The sequence below is a fragment of the Leptidea sinapis genome, chromosome Z (genome assembly GCF_905404315.1).
Source record: "Leptidea sinapis chromosome Z, ilLepSina1.1, whole genome shotgun sequence".
NCBI classification, from domain to species: Eukaryota; Metazoa; Arthropoda; class Insecta; order Lepidoptera; family Pieridae; genus Leptidea; species Leptidea sinapis.
Window position 1 is genome coordinate 35,591,310 of NC_066312.1, and position 17,813 is coordinate 35,609,122.

Below are 17,813 nucleotides of genomic sequence, written 5' to 3' on the forward strand. Positions count from 1 at the left end.
ACAGAAAAAAAAGATTTAACAAAATATAGGCTATGTAGGTGTAGATATTAAGAAATTTAAAGAATTGTATAAATCATGTAAAATTCATCTTGTTGTTCATTATCCTCTACGCGTTCCCTGTTATAACCACTTGTTTTGCAATTGCTAGTAATTTTTGTAACAATACTTAATTACTTTTAAGCAAATAGATATCTAAAAATAGACACAAACTTCTAATAGAGTAGCGATTCTCTGTCTCAACTCTGAACAAAGACACACCAATGCCATTGAATTAATTACGGTAAAAACCATTTTATATGGTTGAGCCAATGACGCGAAACATTGTTTTAGTGTTATAGACCTAGACTCAAGAGCATTATTACTAATGGATTTGTTTGATGACCAATTAATTAATTGTCCCTCCCTTAATTAAGGTACATTAACTGTAAAACTGATATTACTAGATCGGTGGTCAAAACTATTTTTTTTAAAATTCAATATATATATTATTATTATTTTTTAATTCAATGATGTATGTACTTATTTTATGTTATTTATGTATTAATTATAATTAAATCTGACTTTATTATTATGACATTTAAGTGGGCCATAGTAGCCAAACAAAGAATAAAGAATTAAATTAAAATTAATACTAGATATGGGAAGATGAGGGAGGTTACACGTTCCGTTTGGCATCAGTTCAGTCTGTGACATTAATCACTGCATTGGAATGAACTGATAGCAGAATGATAGACTGAGAGGTGACCTACAAGGTAACTACAAGGCTGACTGTCAGTGGAGCGCCTTAACTAACTACACCCTGACCCATATCCAAGAGTTCTATGATTCCATACTAGAAGAAAGAAGTGGTATAAACAGTCGCTCATGAAAACAGTGTTTCAGCACAAGGATAATTTAATAATTTTTGCAAATAATAAACCGCTTAAATGTCACTGCTTGTGGCGGCGACGCACAGTGAGTTATTTGACCTCAAAACATGGCCAAAAATGTTTTATTCACCTATTCGATATAAAATCTCTTACTGTGTTATAAAATTACAAAAAAAATGGGATAATATGGAAAACTATCAAAATATGATAAATAATGTTCCTAACCAAAGAGCCAAAATGAAGTGTTTGTAAAACGTATTAAAAATAGCCGCAACGTGGGACGGGTCGTTCCGTTCCCTAAAATATATCGAAGGAGAACTTCAGAACGGGCGCTACTTGTGAAGCAGCCAGCAGGATGATCCTGCAGCAGGATGATCCTGCAGCCAGAAACTCTGCTTCATGGTTTTAAAATTAAAAGTTATTGTATTTTTTATAATTGCAAATAAAATGCTCGCAAAGTAACTTTATTTATTTACGGTGTGTGTGGATGATGCAGCTACTGTACTCAATAACTTTTACTAGTTCGGCTTACTCTTGTAAGGTATTGACTATTCGACCTTTGAGTATGTTTGTTGCATCTCTTTACATATTATATTGTAATTGAAATTATTTGTAAATCGAAGAATATGTCAATCATGATATAAAAGAGTGGCAATTCGTTTATTGCTACTTCTTCTCATTAGCTCAACCCTTTACGATGTAGCGGTAGATTCAATGAGAATTTTTTTTTGACATTCATAAGTGTCATCAGCGTGGCCTACATAAATAAAGTGATTTTGATTTGATTTATACCCGATATTGTGTAGCCTTTCTACGAGGAACAACGGGCGCCCGCCGTACTTACTTAGACCGGGTGCGGGTAGATCATAGGTAGGTATCAACTATCAATCCACATAGCATGCTTAGTTATTGAGATTAAAAGATTTAAATTAAACAAACAATTGCCGGGGATCTCCATAAATTCTAAGCACTATTATTTTGGCTTTGCCTTGTTTCCAAAACTACAACGTCAATCTACCTATATAAATATTTAAAAATACGCAACGAGACGAGCAGGACGTTCAGTAATTGATACGCCCTGTCCATTACAATGCAGTGCTGCTCAGGATTCCTGAAAAGCCCAAAATTCTCTGAGCGGCACTACAATTGCGCTCGTCACCTTGAGACAAAAGATGTTAAGACTAATTTTTCCAGTAATTTCACTAGCTATAGCTCCCTTCAGACCGAAACACAGTAATGTTTACTGCTTCACGGCAGAAATAGTCGCCGTTGTGTTACCCATAATCTAGCTGGCATCCTGTGCAAAGGAGCCTCCCACTGTTAAAGTAGTAAGGTCACCCGTCTTATTGGCAGAAAGATAAAATTTAATACAGCGTGTTTCCTCCTCGGCTGCCTTTAAAGCTTGTCTGCACGGAATGAATTCAAATTCAAATATTTTTATTCAAAATAGGATGTGACATCACTTATTGAAAGTCAAAAACTACCACCCATTTCAAAATGAATGCCTCAGACCTGAGAAGAATGGGCGCAACAAACTCAGCGGGCTTTTTTTTTCATCGAATAAATATGTTTACAAAGTAATATTGTACAGTTAAACTTATTATTTAATAGCCTGAGGGCGGTCACTCCATTCCCAATCTGTGGTATCATTAAGAAAGTCATTTATGTTATAGTAACCTTTACCACACAAACGTTTTTTAACAATTCTTTTGCATAACGTTATACTTTTGTTTTGAACATTTTCTGGGATCTTGTTGTAAAAGCATATACAGCGCCCCACAAAAGACTTACTAACTCGACTTAGCCGAGTAGTAGGCATCATAAGTTTATGTCTGTTCCTGGTGTTAACATTATGGTCATGACAGTTTCTGGCAAATTCACTTATGTGCCTATGAATAAAAGTTATTGATGTTTTCCCGAGGGAATCTAAACAGTGTCCTGTTTAACAAAACTATCATAAAGCTTTGTATTACAAGCAATTCTGCGATAAAAAACTTACCTAATTATTACAAATAAATGTGTTTTATATTTCTTTAATCAGCCATGCCTTGTACTTACAACTTCCTTATTAGTTCCTTTGACCTCCCATCAAAGTCCCTCAGATGTCATCTTTGGGGCATATTGGTATATCGTTCATATAGCTATGAAAACGCTTTCATCTCAAACGTTCAGCATTTTCAAAGCGACGGAACAGCCCCACTCTTCTAGTTATTCTTCAAACTGAACCGAGATTCATCTGTTCAGTTTCAAGAATCGAATATTGTGCCATAGATGTACCATTGAACACGAGTACAGAGAGCAGGACCATTAGCGTTCTGAGCTTTGATGCGATCTCTTGGGCCAAGCAAGTATCTGTTTTGACAACGAGTGGACATCAACCTCGGTGTGGGTTCAGGTGGATCAACTGTGTCACAATACAGTCTACACTTCTACGGAGGCTGAAATAACGGGTGGTATTGGCTTGAGTGTTTTATATTTCCTGCGTTTCTTCAACACCTGGCTCTCTTTCGTGGTAATATGACGATGCTACATTACTACTTACAGTTAAACTCGTGGTGTTTTTGCCAAACCTCGGATACTAAAGCATCTAAATCGAAAAATAAGCCAAAGAAGGCAAGAATAGCGTTGAATGTTTTATTGTTTTTAGACATTATTTATTGAAAATTCGAGCAGGTATGCAAAGAATTTAGGACATGCCGTTCAATGAAATATTTAAAAAACATTGTGATAATATTGTCACCATCAGCTAAGTAACAATATTATGCATGGATCTGCGTGAAATTATATTTCATAAACTTTTTCAGCTCAACGTAGTTGGACTACGAACTGATTGCTGACAGCTTTGATTGACAAAATATTGATAAATAGTTATTAAATACACGTTCAGCCAGGCGCCAGTCTTAGTAGATATATAGATAACTTACTAACATGTTTAAATAATCATCAATTTAGACATAATCTACGTGTTGCGCGCAAATCTTACCAAGTTGATATAATGAACTGAAGCAAAACTGAACCTACAACCTCCGGATGTTTGTAAGAACTCATTTGAAATAAGTTGCGAGAATCAATATGGTTGCTTCAAATATTTTCGTAGTGGAAGGTAGGAGGCACCTACCAGAAGAGTTGACTTGTAATCGAGTGAGTCAAGATTTTTCCAGAAATATAACAGCTCTTAAGTCAAAGCTACAACCCATTCGATTTCGCAGTTATTTCTCAATATTTAGAGTTGTGCTAAAATCTATGGAGTTGTAAGTGCTAATGAAACAGGCCCTCAAACTATCAATGGATTGAATTACGCTTTGTACTTACATGTACATACATGTTACACATAATGTATGTGATTGGTTGGTTGTATAATATGTAGTTATAGCTTTATATAGTATATAGGTCTCGTACCGTAGCCCATATGATACGTGTTATGAGATTGTTACGTGATCTGTTGTTAACAGGACTCTATAGGACTTATATTAAAAATTGTTATATTTATTTAAAAATAACAACAAAACAAACGAAAATTCCCCTTTACCCTCTCCAGCACTCCCAGGGTGAGGAAACTTTTAGTTTCAGATTTAGATTTTTTTTATACCATAACCTCAAAATGTTCAATAATTAATAAATAACATTTAAATGACATAATTTCGTTAGTTTTATTAATTACTTAAACGCGGTATATTACTTGGAGTCTTCTAGATTCTGTTTTCTCAGATATATATATATATATCTATAAACAATGGTTGTTGCCCGGCCCGCGGCCGGGCTCATATGTATTTATGTTCTAATTTAACCTAAACTACATTTAGTTTCTCGAAAAGGATTTGGATTATTATTATTTTATATAAACAGAATCATAAAATATTTCTCATTGCAATCACTAACTGTCAAAGAAGTCCAAGAAGTTCCACAAAAAAATTGCTTAGTAAAAAATCCGATAAATACACCAATAGTCACATTATTGCACAAAAGATAAATAATGACAATATAAACAATAGCTGCATTGACTTGAATCTACAATCTGACGACGATATACGATCTGAGGGTACTCTCAAAAATAACAACAGCGGCAAATTACGAACTCCGAAACAGAGTTGTACCATGCCTAATACACAGTGTTCACAAAAAGCCACAGATGGCGCTACTCACACTAAAGATGTTGGTACAATCAAGAATGGTGAAATATTAATAATAGGTGGAAAACAGTGCCTAGGACTCACACCGCAGCTAATTAAATCAAGAGAAAATACCAAATTTGGTGACTACTATATTAACTCATTTATAAAATCAAATGCTCAGTTAGAAAATTTATTGAAATCATGCTTACATATTCAGGATACCTCGAATAATTACATTTTACTTAACATAGGTGAGTATGACTCAAACCCTTATAAAATGCTGATAAACTTATCTGAAATGATATCTAACATAAAAAAATGTAAAATTATAATTTTAAATTTGTTAAAAAATAGATATTTAAACGAGCAGAAGTTAAATAATTTTTGTAAAAGTAAGCAAAATTGAGAATATTTACATGTTAATGAAAGGAATTTAAGCCGAAATAATTATTTAAAAATAACTTGTTCTAAAATTAATAATTTGATTGATTGTGATTATTATTGTAAAAGATTTTTGACGATAAAAAAATCAAATGCTCCTCAAAAATCTAGCCATACAATTCATTATAATATAAAAAACAAACCAACCAAAGGTACAATACCTTATTATTTCCCCATATTAACTGACAATCGATATACAGCAGTGGTTAATTATACTCAAAAATCTTCACTATGCAAAGGAACAATACTATTTTATTTCCAAAAAATAAAAATGAAACAAACATGTACTTATAATCAGGATTTTTATCAAAAAACAAACCACTACAAAGTGAAATAATAAATGGATATTTGTTACATCAAAATATAGCAGGCCTCCTGAGCAAAAGGGAACAAATAGAATTATACCTCAATGAATTGGAAGACAAATCTATGTCTATAAATATATTATGCTTCTCAGAGACATTTGTCAAAACAGGGGATGAAATAAATATAAAAATAAAAAATTATAAGTTAGCATCGGCGTTCTGTAGACAGAATGAAAAGAGAGGTGGAGTCTGTATAATGACACAACATTATATTAGATATTCCCCACTAGGTAAATTATGTAATGAACTCTCAAGAGAAAAGGTATTTGAATGCTGTGGCATAGAGATATTGGATACTAATTACATTATCATCTGCTTATATAGAACTCCTAGCTCAAATATATCTGAATTCTTTGAACGTTTTCAGCTACTTTTGCATAAGCTTATGACAAACAATAAAAAAATAATAATATGTGGTGACCTTAATATAGACATTATGAAGAAATCTAACAATAATAATCTTTATATTGACATTCTAAACAACTTCAACTTGCAAATATACATTGATAAACCTACTCGAGATAAATCATGTATTGACCACATAATTGGTAATATAAAACAGGCATATGGTAAAATATTACCATCGTTTCTCTCAGATCATAATACATGCCAAATATTAAAATTTCCCTCAAAAAATTCCCTTAAACCTCAATCACACTACTATTTCACTAGGAGAGATTTCTCTCAAGAAAATATGGAAAAATTTCATTATTATATCTCATGCTTATCTTGGTCTGAGGTATATATTCAGAACAGTATCGAAGATGCATTTAATATTTTTTACGACACATTTCTTCTGTTTTTTAAGCAGTGTTTTCCCTACAAAACTATAAAAGTAAATATAAGCAATATACGACCAAAATGGATAACTAAGGGATTAAGAAAATCCTGCAACACAAAACGTCAACTTATGCATAAATATTACATAAACAAAAACAATTATAAGCAGTATAGTAAAATTCTTAAGAAATGCATATACAATGCCAAAACAAATAGTATCGAACGATATATAAAGAATTCAAGAAATAAAGGTAAAGCAGTCTGGAATCTCATCAAAGATAAAGTTGATGTAAATATAACACCCAAAAATTTTGACAAGATTATACATAATGGCAAAAATATGCACTAGACCAAGAGGCAGGTCCCCGATGAGGTGGACGGACCAAGTGAGTCAAGCTGACGACGGTACTCTGCATGAATGCACAAGAAGAGCGGCAGTTCGCGACGAGTGGCGTCGCATTGTGAAACAGGCCACTAACCTCGACGTGACGACCACTACCACTCTGACAAGAGTGTAACGCCGAAGAAGAAGATCATAATATGGGGTAAAGTCAAACTTCATTAAGAGGTTATCATCAATGAAATATTTAAAACTTTAAAGATTTATGTCTCGTAAAGTAGACGTTTCCTCACAAAATGAATACCACCGTTGGATTCATAGTTTTTTTTTGTGATATAAAAGTAATCTTGTTTTATCAAAAATTGTGCCAATGGATTCTAAGCCCCAGCCAAAACATTTTCTTATAATTTTTAAACAAATAAAAAACATCACTACATAACTGAGCTCGACTGTTCAGTGCCGGGCGCTCAGTAGGTCGATTCACGTATATTCTAGCGATCCAAAAATCGTTGTAGTTCAGAAGTCGTCCTATTGAAACTTGGTCCAAAATTGGTATTCACGTACTGATTCGATAGGACGACAACTCAATAGGACTGAAACTCAGCGACTTATCGACGACTTGCGATAGGACATTGCCAGTCTAATTCTACTATTCCTTTATTTTCTACCTTATTCTTTTAAATATGTTTATTGTGATATCAGAGTCTTTTGCTCAGTTACTAGTACACAACCTAACAATATTTGAAGCCGTAGAGTAGTAAAAAGGTAAGGTATAATTATTTTTATACAGAAATTAATAGGCTGAAAATGAAAAGTCATACCCAAATGGTTGTAATAAAAAAAAACCGCCGTACATCAAAGTCAAACTGAATTTTCGCCCAAATGTAGGTAACTCTTTCTCGTCTCGTTTTGTTCGATTAAACAACATGATCTCGAAGAAGATTGTAACCGTGCATCAGCTTGAATTACTTACTGAGCTAAGTATTTTAGTTTTTTCATAAAAGCTGTAATAAGTACCTACAATATTTAATAAATAATTAAGTAGGTATATAATTAATTAGTCCAATAACATGGGTAAAGGTAAATAAATACCTTCTCTTTATTCTATCTCTTCCATCCTCAGTAAGAGGAAAATAAATATGTTTTTTGAATAACTCAACATCATTAAGTGCTTTAGTCACCTGTCGCACTGCTCTAGACACTGTAGGTTGAGATACTGAGTTGAAATTACTCTGACCAGCGTTAGCAACTTGAAGTGGACTGACTATCGTACCAGGGGAGTAAAAATTATCGTACATGGATCGAAATTATCGTATTTTTTAGGATAATGTCTATTATAGATAAATAAATCATATAAATTGTAATATTGATATGCATGCAAGTACTTCTTTCTTCACTTAATTTGAATAATTCCGTTTGTCAGAGCGAATACAGACATATAATCATAATAATATAACGAAATAACTGCCAACTTTTCTACACGAAAATATACGATACATATGAAGTGTGAACATAATCGAAATATCGAACTTATATTCTCTTGTTCGCTTTGGTAGATGCTATACTAACGAATAAGAAAGCGTGTACAGCAGGCGCTGGATAAAGTTACAGTATCGGCAGTGGTGAAACTTAGTAGAGCGGATCGTAAGGACCAATAGGAATAGAGAACTTGTATTTCCCGGTATTTTCCCAAGATTTTATTGGACAAAATAAAATCATGCTACTGCGATTTAGACTATCAACGCATGAGTGAAATAATATGAATTCTCAAATTTTGCATCATGATAGAAATTATCGTACAATCTGCGTACGATAATAATATGCTATCGTACATCGTACGTAGGCACAAAATTATCGTATGTGTACGATAATTATCGTACGGTTCCGAACGCTGACTCTGACCAACAACGGTTTGGTCAGATCCTGTAGCATAAAATGATACCTATAATGTAAAAAAAACACATGATTTTATAATTTATTTAATTAAAGTCTTAAATATAGTAAATATCTAGTCAGATAAGTAGGTAGGTACCTACTAAGATCTTTCTTGGTAACTACCAACCTAAATAGGAAACTTGGTAAAATCCTTGGTAAAACGAAATGTTTTCACGAACTCCGTCTCTGTCATTTCGAAAGCAAAATATTTGTTTATCCTCATATTATTTCGGCGTCGACGTTCTCTTCGCCGGTCTTCCCTTTCGGAAAGATCCAAAAGTAGCCAAGACAAGCTGATATTCAAGTTTATGAAAAAATTTTCAAAAGCCAACAACTGCAAATAACTAACTTCAGTTCAGCGACTTCTCAGACGTTCGATTTGACATTAAATCGTTTGTAACCGATTGTAAAAAGATAGCAGAATACCACTGACACAACGATTGAAGTCCGTCTAGCTGACGTGAATACGCTTTAGCGATTTTTGGATAGGATCGTTTCGCGAACGTGCGATTTAAATCACGTGAATACGAATCTTAGGTGAACGACAGATGTCGCTGCGATATCGCTCATGTAAAATTACGTGAATCGGGCCGCAGCTTATGAAACGAAATTGAGCATTTGTTTTGCCACATGAATCCTCTTAAAAGCGAGGTTTTTGGTGATAATTAATTGAATAATTATTGTCCTGATAGTTAAGCTACTACAAATTCAAATTCAAATACAAATTCAAATATTTTTATTCAAAATAGGATGTGAAATCACTTATTGAAAGTCAAAAAACTACCACCCATTCCAAAATGAATGCCTCAGGCCTGAGAAGAATGGGCGCAACAAACTCAGCGTCCTTTTTTTTCATCAGAAATATGTTTTACAATTAAAGTAACATTTACAAAGTAACAAAGTAACATTGCACAATTAAACTTATTATTTAATAGCCTGAGGGCGGTCGCTCCATTCCCAATCTACTACACATCATTAAGAAAGTCATTTATGTGGAGAGTATTTGTGTAAGTGTCAGAAATATTTTATTTTCATGGGTCAAACTAAAACTAGTGCCGAGGTTATAAAAAAATAAGAATATAAGAAACCGTCAACAAAGACCAATTAGTATTTTATAACGACATTATAATTTAGATTTATTTTCAAAGAAGTCATAACGTACTGTAAATATTTCCTCCATTCTCAGTCCTTACAACATTTTGTCATTATAGTAGTTATCGTGTGAGTCATTTTATTGTATAGAATTAAATGCAAATAAGTAACATGAAATGAAGGTATTACATTGACCCAGGAACCAACTAGACAGAGTGTGCTGATACCAACCAAACCAATAGCGGGTACTTACTTTTTTCATGTTGACTACTTAGCACGTAGGGCTCACTTCATGGTAGGCTTCCTCGTACATAAGAGGCAACAAAGTACAACATGAACAGGAAGTTATGAATTATCAATACCTACTAACCAACTTAAAAGCAGAGATGATTACCGTTACAGCCGGAACTATCTATTTGATTAATTTTTCACAAACTCAATTTAGTGAAAAATAATGATATATAATACGTACACGCCAAAGTTATTCTTCAAGTGAGCGATAATTCCCTTTTTTAATGGGAGAGGAGGACAAACGAGCAACTGATGGTAAGTGATCATCGGTGCCGAAATTCTATTCAGTGTTATTTTTGTTTCTATGCAATATACATACATGTATGTAAATATATTACAATTATTGTAAAAAAAATTATGGTCAAGAGTGTCCGTTAATTTTTTTGAATGTTCTCACATGCTCTTCTTCCGAACAATTATGGTATATTTAAATAAATATATTAAAGTGAATTTCATTTACGGCTATTAGCATCAACATCAATAATCTTTCAAAGCTTCAATATATTATGTGCTTGTATATGTATTTCGGTATAAATGCTGAATTACCTTTTCAAAATTCCTTATAAAGGATTAGGTCATTTTTGAACTTAAAGTAGACAGTAGACAATTGTACCATTTTTTTAAATTAAATCTACATAAATCGGTCACACCTCGCAAATGAAGCGATCCCCCGCAACCAATGAAATTAAAATATTTTATAGTAATGAAATTATATTTAAAGAAAAGAAGCCCGCTGTTACTTGCGCCCGTTCCTCTCAGGATTTAACATCCTACTTTGATAAAAATATTTGAATTTGTAATGTTAGCTCCGTCTATATTCGCGTGCGTCTAGAGATAATAAGACGTTAGCAGTTAGATACATTTGACAGTGTGTGATCTTAACTAAGTTCCCACGTTGGTTGGCGAGTCCTTGTTGTACGGCTGTCGTCGTACTCGCGACCCGCGGCAGTAATTACTAATTATTGTATCATTTTAATGATAGCGTTATTGCGGTGTGTTTGTTGACTGTCGCTGCGAGGTCGCCGCACCTTACCGCAGACCATACCTACCTACCACTACACAATATGACTATGACATTTATTGGCTTTTATGGTCTATAATAAAGTCCCAGCCACTGTTCAGGCATTATCTATAAATAAATTTAAAAGTTTTATAAAAAATGGTTCTGTCGTAAATCCTATTACTCCACAGCTGAATATCTAAATTCTAAATGATCGGACAGCTTGGGACTAGATTGTGATTATATTATAGCGACAGAAATGACTGTACAATATTGTATATTTTTATTGAAAAGAGCGCAAAAAAGAATGCTGGGAGAGTTTCTTGCGCCGCTTCTTTTCTCTCAGAGCGCCATTTGTTTCCAAAGCGATAGTAGTATCTAGTATATTAGAAATGACATCAAAAAGAATTCTAAAGCCATTCTATTTTATGCCTTTATTTTTAATAATATGTTGACGTAAGTTAATAATATTCCGTAACCCCATTGTTTTAACGGCTTCCAATAGAAGTAGTTCGTAGATACCTGCCCAGTACTTTAGAATCGACCTCAACCACGGTGTTTTAATATAAAATTGACAAGTGATTTCGAAATCATATTTTGTATAAGAATTGGTATTTGAAAGAAATTTAATTTCAATTTAATTAAAGAAATTCAATTACAACCGCTAAACAGTAAAATACCGACCATCATAAGGTTAAATATTTTTCTTTTCAGTAACACCTCCTTTTGGCCTTTTGCCGTTTTGTAAATATAAAAATATATAATATGAAAATATAGGTATATAAACGATAGAAGACAACCGATAGTTCGATAAATATAATACTTGCAAATATATTTATTACTTTACACTAGACAATATAATATTTAAACTACTGACAGGATATCTAAAAAACGAAAAGTAAAGTATTTTAAAACAATTATTAGGGTAAATGGAGGTTTTATCGTGGTATAGGTAATATAGTATTTTAAAACTCCTTCACGGCTTTACCTATAGCCCTACGCTAGGGAGACGCCGCATAGAGGTTGTCTAGTGAGTGATAAAGATAGCTATATAACAAGAAGTTGCGCTCGATTTCCGATACGACGAAAGCAAAACTTTTCGTCAGTGATCTGTCAAACTTCGTTTGCTTTTGTTAAGTAACGTTGTTTGGAGGTAAGATATTGTTTTTTTTTGATAAAATAAGAAGGTGAGTACTCTTTTAAGTTATGTAAGCTAAGGATAAGATAGTTTTTAAAACATAATGATGGTTTATAATGCTGGAATTGCGATATTAATGATCATTACCCTTATTTTCTACCACGCATTTCTAAGGTTATTTTTTGTAGAGTTTGAAAGTGAGAATTTGAAAGGGGTAAATTAGAAAATTATTATTAAAATATGTATGCATTCTATTAGTTAACTTATTACGACATGTTATTGTATATGTTTTTAAGGTTTTATAAGTTTTGTTTTTTTCAATGTATTCCTTAAAAAAATAATGTCACGATATTACCTATTCATAAAATAATTATTTTTATTTTTTGTTTCAGATGGCACGAGAACCTAAAAAACGAAGGCAGTATGCGCTTTCAGACATCCAAAATGCCGTAAAAATGGTCGCAGAGGATGGTGTCAGTATTTATGCGGCTTCTAAGGCAACTGGAGTACCATGGAGCACAATAAAAGACTACCTATCCAGAGAAGACAAAACGGTAGCCAAAATTGGCCGGCCATTTGCTTTGACTTCCTCAGTAGAGATTAAGTTATTTTATTATATATTAAAAATGCAGGGTTTGGACTGACGGTTCGCCAAATAAGAGAGATTGCCTTTAAACTACCTAAGTCTTCTGACAGACTGAACTACCTCAATCATGAACAGTCAAAAAGAGAAATAGCCGTGGTGGCAATCTTTTAAGGAAAGATATGGTCTATCCTTAAGAGTACATGAGAATTTATCTGCGTATAGGGCATCTATGGCAAATGTCACAATAATACAAGACTTCTACACTAAACTTGAGAATAAACTAAATGAATTGGGTATTAAAGATAGTAGCAATCGTATCTGGAACTGTGATGAAACTGGTCTCAACTATGTCACCAACAAAGGAAAGGTTGTTAGTTATAGAAGTAGGAAAGAAATATGTTTACAACCATACATATGCTGAAAGGGGCGAAAATACCACGTTATTGGGATGTGTCTGCGCAGATGGGACGTGGATTCCTCCACTAATCATATTCAAAGGTGTGAGATGGAGTGAGAACCTAAAACGGGATGCCTTGCCAAATGCTATGGTAAGACTATCACCCAAAGGATGGATTAACGAGGATCTGTTTATGGAGTGGTTTAGATTTTTTATTAGGGCTATTCCAGATGAACGCCCAGTAATGCTGCTAATGGATTCTCACGCCTTCCATATTACTCCAGATATCATACAATTAGCGAAGGAAAACCAAATTTATCTTTTTACTTTCCCAGCTCACAACACACACATTTTACAACCACTAGATGTTGTTGTTTATAAATCTCTCAAGAGTCATTGGAACGATAGCGTGAATTAGTACATGATACGTCATCCAACCCAAAAACCCGACAGATCTCATTTTAACACCATTCTCAATCCTGCTTACTTTAAGGCTTTTACGACCACCAACATTATCAATGCTTTCCAAAAATGTGGCATCTGCCCATTTAATAAAGACGCTGTCTATCTTGACGCTTTGGCTCCATCCTTACTGACGGAAAGGACCTTATCACCACAAGCAGAAATAGGAGAAACGATCGAGCACGTTGAGGCTGGTAACCAACCCACTCCGCTATCCGAAATTGATAATATAATGGTAGTTCCGACTCCTTCAGCGAAAAAGAAGACAAATAGGAAAAAAATTGATTCTTCCGCGAAATGCTTAAACGATCAAGCAATCACTGAGCCTTCACCGTCCACATCGGCGTTATTGTCCTCACCTTCAACGTCTTCGCTATCAACATCTGCGGCGTCTTTGTCAAGGTCCTGAAAATCATCATCAGATTGTACGAGAAAGAATTCGAAAAACAACACTGAAGATGACTGGACGTGCACCAAGTGTCTTGGCAAGTATTCTGACGACTTCAAGGCAAAAAATGGCCGGGAATGGCTGTATGTTATGTGTGATGAGTGTGCCGAATTGTCCTAAAATAATAATAATAACACATGTAATAATACTTACATAGTTCATATATTTAATAAATATTAATAATAAAGTATTATATTTGACTTATTTCAAGTTTATTCTATTGAAATTTCATACATTTTGACTAGAAATATTTATCACGTTATTAACTATCTATTATCACGAAATTAAAGTACCATATCACGATATAACATCCCACCGCAAAGTAAAATAAAAAAAGTAATTACGGTGTACGTTTTTTAATAAGACTGGATCACAATTCTTATGTTCAGTTATAAGCGCGTATATGATGATTTTTGGGGATCTGATAGCAAAATATAAAGAGCTCCAGTACTGATTAAATAATCGATATCACGGATATACCTACATTTACCCTATAAGGAGTTGGCCATTTAGGAATAAATTACAAATTTATATTTTATATGGTAGCTTCACGGCATACTTATATAATATGAATTATATTACATTATATGTATGCTATAGAAAAGATTAATGAATAAAAGAAAATTATGATTTAAATTGATTCAAATCAAGAAGAAATAATAAACTGTACGTGTCGTCATATAGGTAGGCTTTGTTATAGGCTTCTTCATACAATACTTCATCCAAGACCTTTAGTATTCAATTTTATAATAAAATATCAGACGGCACCTATATTATACTAAGATTCACTGAGCACAAATTCAAGAAATATATTAAAGCTTCTATGACTATGAAGGCTTAATATAGTAAAGATTTAGACGATAATGATGTATGGTTCTTGTCTGGTTCTGCGCAGGCCACCTAACATTGTTACTATAACATTGGCTGGAAGTTTCTTCTCAGTTCTTTTCAATGTAGCTTCATGATGTTTATCGAATGTTGTTGTAACATGTCATGTTATTAATATATTTTTATTTCTGAACATAGTAGTAGGTGGGTAAAAATAACGTGTATGGCCTTCTTTACAATATAATAAGCGTGATACATACGTGGCCCGTGGGGTCGAGCGTCAGCCTCGCATCAACAATGAATCGTTTTTTCGTTCTCCGTGAGAACTGATCAGCCTTCGCAAGCTTCCTTACACAGGGATGTTAAATTCACACTCATTCACACATTTCTATAGTCCCCCGACCTTGTTGCGAGTGGCGATGTCAACCTCGACACTTACAAAACGTTGTTGACTATAGTAAGTACCTACCTATATTAACAATGATGGCCTTATTTTAATTATTCAAATGAGTCGAATGGGCAGTCGTGAAGCGAATAGATAAATATTTTGTTAAGCGTTCATACTTTTTAAGAAATAACAAAACGATATATTTCTATATTAATAAGTAAAATGATAATTAATATTATGTTAACGGAGGAATCGATATTAAAGTTATAGTTAAAGTAGATACCAAAAAATTATTACTGATATTTCACAATTGGAAGGATATTTCCTCTGCTCCCTGATTTCGTTGGGAGACAGGCGAGGATAGACGACCAGATGTTCCTCTACAAGATAGTAACAGGCCGTGTAGACTACTCTCAAATTTTAAGTGACATCAATTTAACCGTTCCTCGTTCTGGTTCTCCATTGTGCATATAGAAACCATTTGCAGTTGATGCATTTAGAAATTTACTTTTAAAACTAAATTGTAAGTAATCTAAATTTTATTCACTTCAATGTTTCTTAGTATAGTATACCTACGTTATATCTAGTATTCTACGTTATAGTACTTGTTGGCGATCCGCATCTAGTCGTTCACAGAGCACTGGGGAGCTGCTTTGCGTTGCATGCGGTCAAATGGTTTGAGCTGACACTGGGGTGCAGATGTCTCTAGAGATTTTGAAAACCAGTATTCATATACTTGAGGCGAGGCGAGGCTAGTTAGGTATTGTCAAAGAGCGGTGATACGCCAAAAGGATTTTTTTAGTGGAAAACGCGCAAAATTGAGTCTTCTGGGGGTTAAATTGGACAAGGTTCATTTTACCCTCTTTCGCGATCTTCATTTTACCCTATATTTTCATCCGCGATTTTACCCTATTCAAGAGAGGACTCCATAAAAGACATAAGTTTTTTCCGGCACTGGTCGAAGATTGCCCGAGAGAGACATGCATGGCTAGAATATACGGCATATCCAGTAATGACGTCTATGTTGCATTGAATAGTAGTATGTTGGAGGCGTCCAATATATCATTGATTTGCAGTGAGTAAGCTGGAGGAACACTTGCATAAACTCTCGGAAAACCTAAATGATGGAAGTTTTGAGAGAAGCGCCTTGCCTTCTCCCTTGATTTCGACAGCCGCCGCCCATCTGTGTTATGATAATGCCATCCGGCCCGCTCGATATCCTGACGTCCAACGAAAACAGAGTTCGCCGAATAGATTTCGAATCGTAGTCTTTTTCGGGTGATTTCAACGGGCACAATGCCCAATGGCTTGGGTCACGTACCGAAGACTACGCAGGGCGATTTGTGCATAATTTTGCATTGGTGTATGGTCGGTCCCAATTGGTTGAGTCGCCAACGCGGCTCCCGGGTGTGGATAGCCATATACCGTCCTTATTAGATCTTCTGTTTACTACACATCCTGATAGTTACTAGGTCTCTGTCGACGTCCCTCTCGGAACAACCGACAATTGCCTGGTCAGGAGTGTAGTCCCTATCCGACGTCCACGTCGTAGACCACCAGCGGCCCACCGCGTTTGGCACTATAAGTCAGTAGATTGGGATAGGATCCCAAATTTTTCTTCGAAGGAATTATTCCTTCCTTTTTTGCTTCCTACGCTTGGGGCAAGGTTTGTTTCCCTTCGGATGGTCCTAGTGCCTGCGCCGTCGCAGTAGCCGATGTGATACTTACTGTAGGGCATGGATATTTTATACCAAGCTCTGTAGTACCGAGCGGAGGCAGATCATAGCCCTGGTTCGATGCGTCAGTAAAAGCAGCATCTGACTGCAAAAAACATGCGTATCGAACTTGAGTTGCGGCGCTAGACTCAAAGGATCCGAACTGCAAATTTCTGAAGAGGAAATATAACCGTGCCTCCAGATTTTTTAAGCGGCAAATTGCCGTGCGAAATCGAAGCACGTCATCAAAATCGGCGAGCAGATTTCCAGTTACTCGACCGGAACACGTAAGTTCTGGTCGTTGTCGAAAGCTGCTCTTGGTAACTTCAACCAGCCGTCCCTGCCGCCGTTGCCATGAGGAATGACACCCTGGCCCATATGGCAAAAGAGAAAGCCGATCTCCTGTGCGCTCTTTTTGCCTCCAACTCGACTCTTTACGACATCCGAAAAACATCGCCGACTATCCCGCGATGTCAGACTTCTATGCCTGAAGTACAGTTCAGACAGAAAACTGTTAGGCAAGCTCTGTTTTCGTTGGACGTCAGGAAGTCGATCGGGCATTTCTCCAAACGTGTTTAGAACTTGTGCCCCTGAGTTGACGTCGGTGCTAACGTGTTTATTCCGAC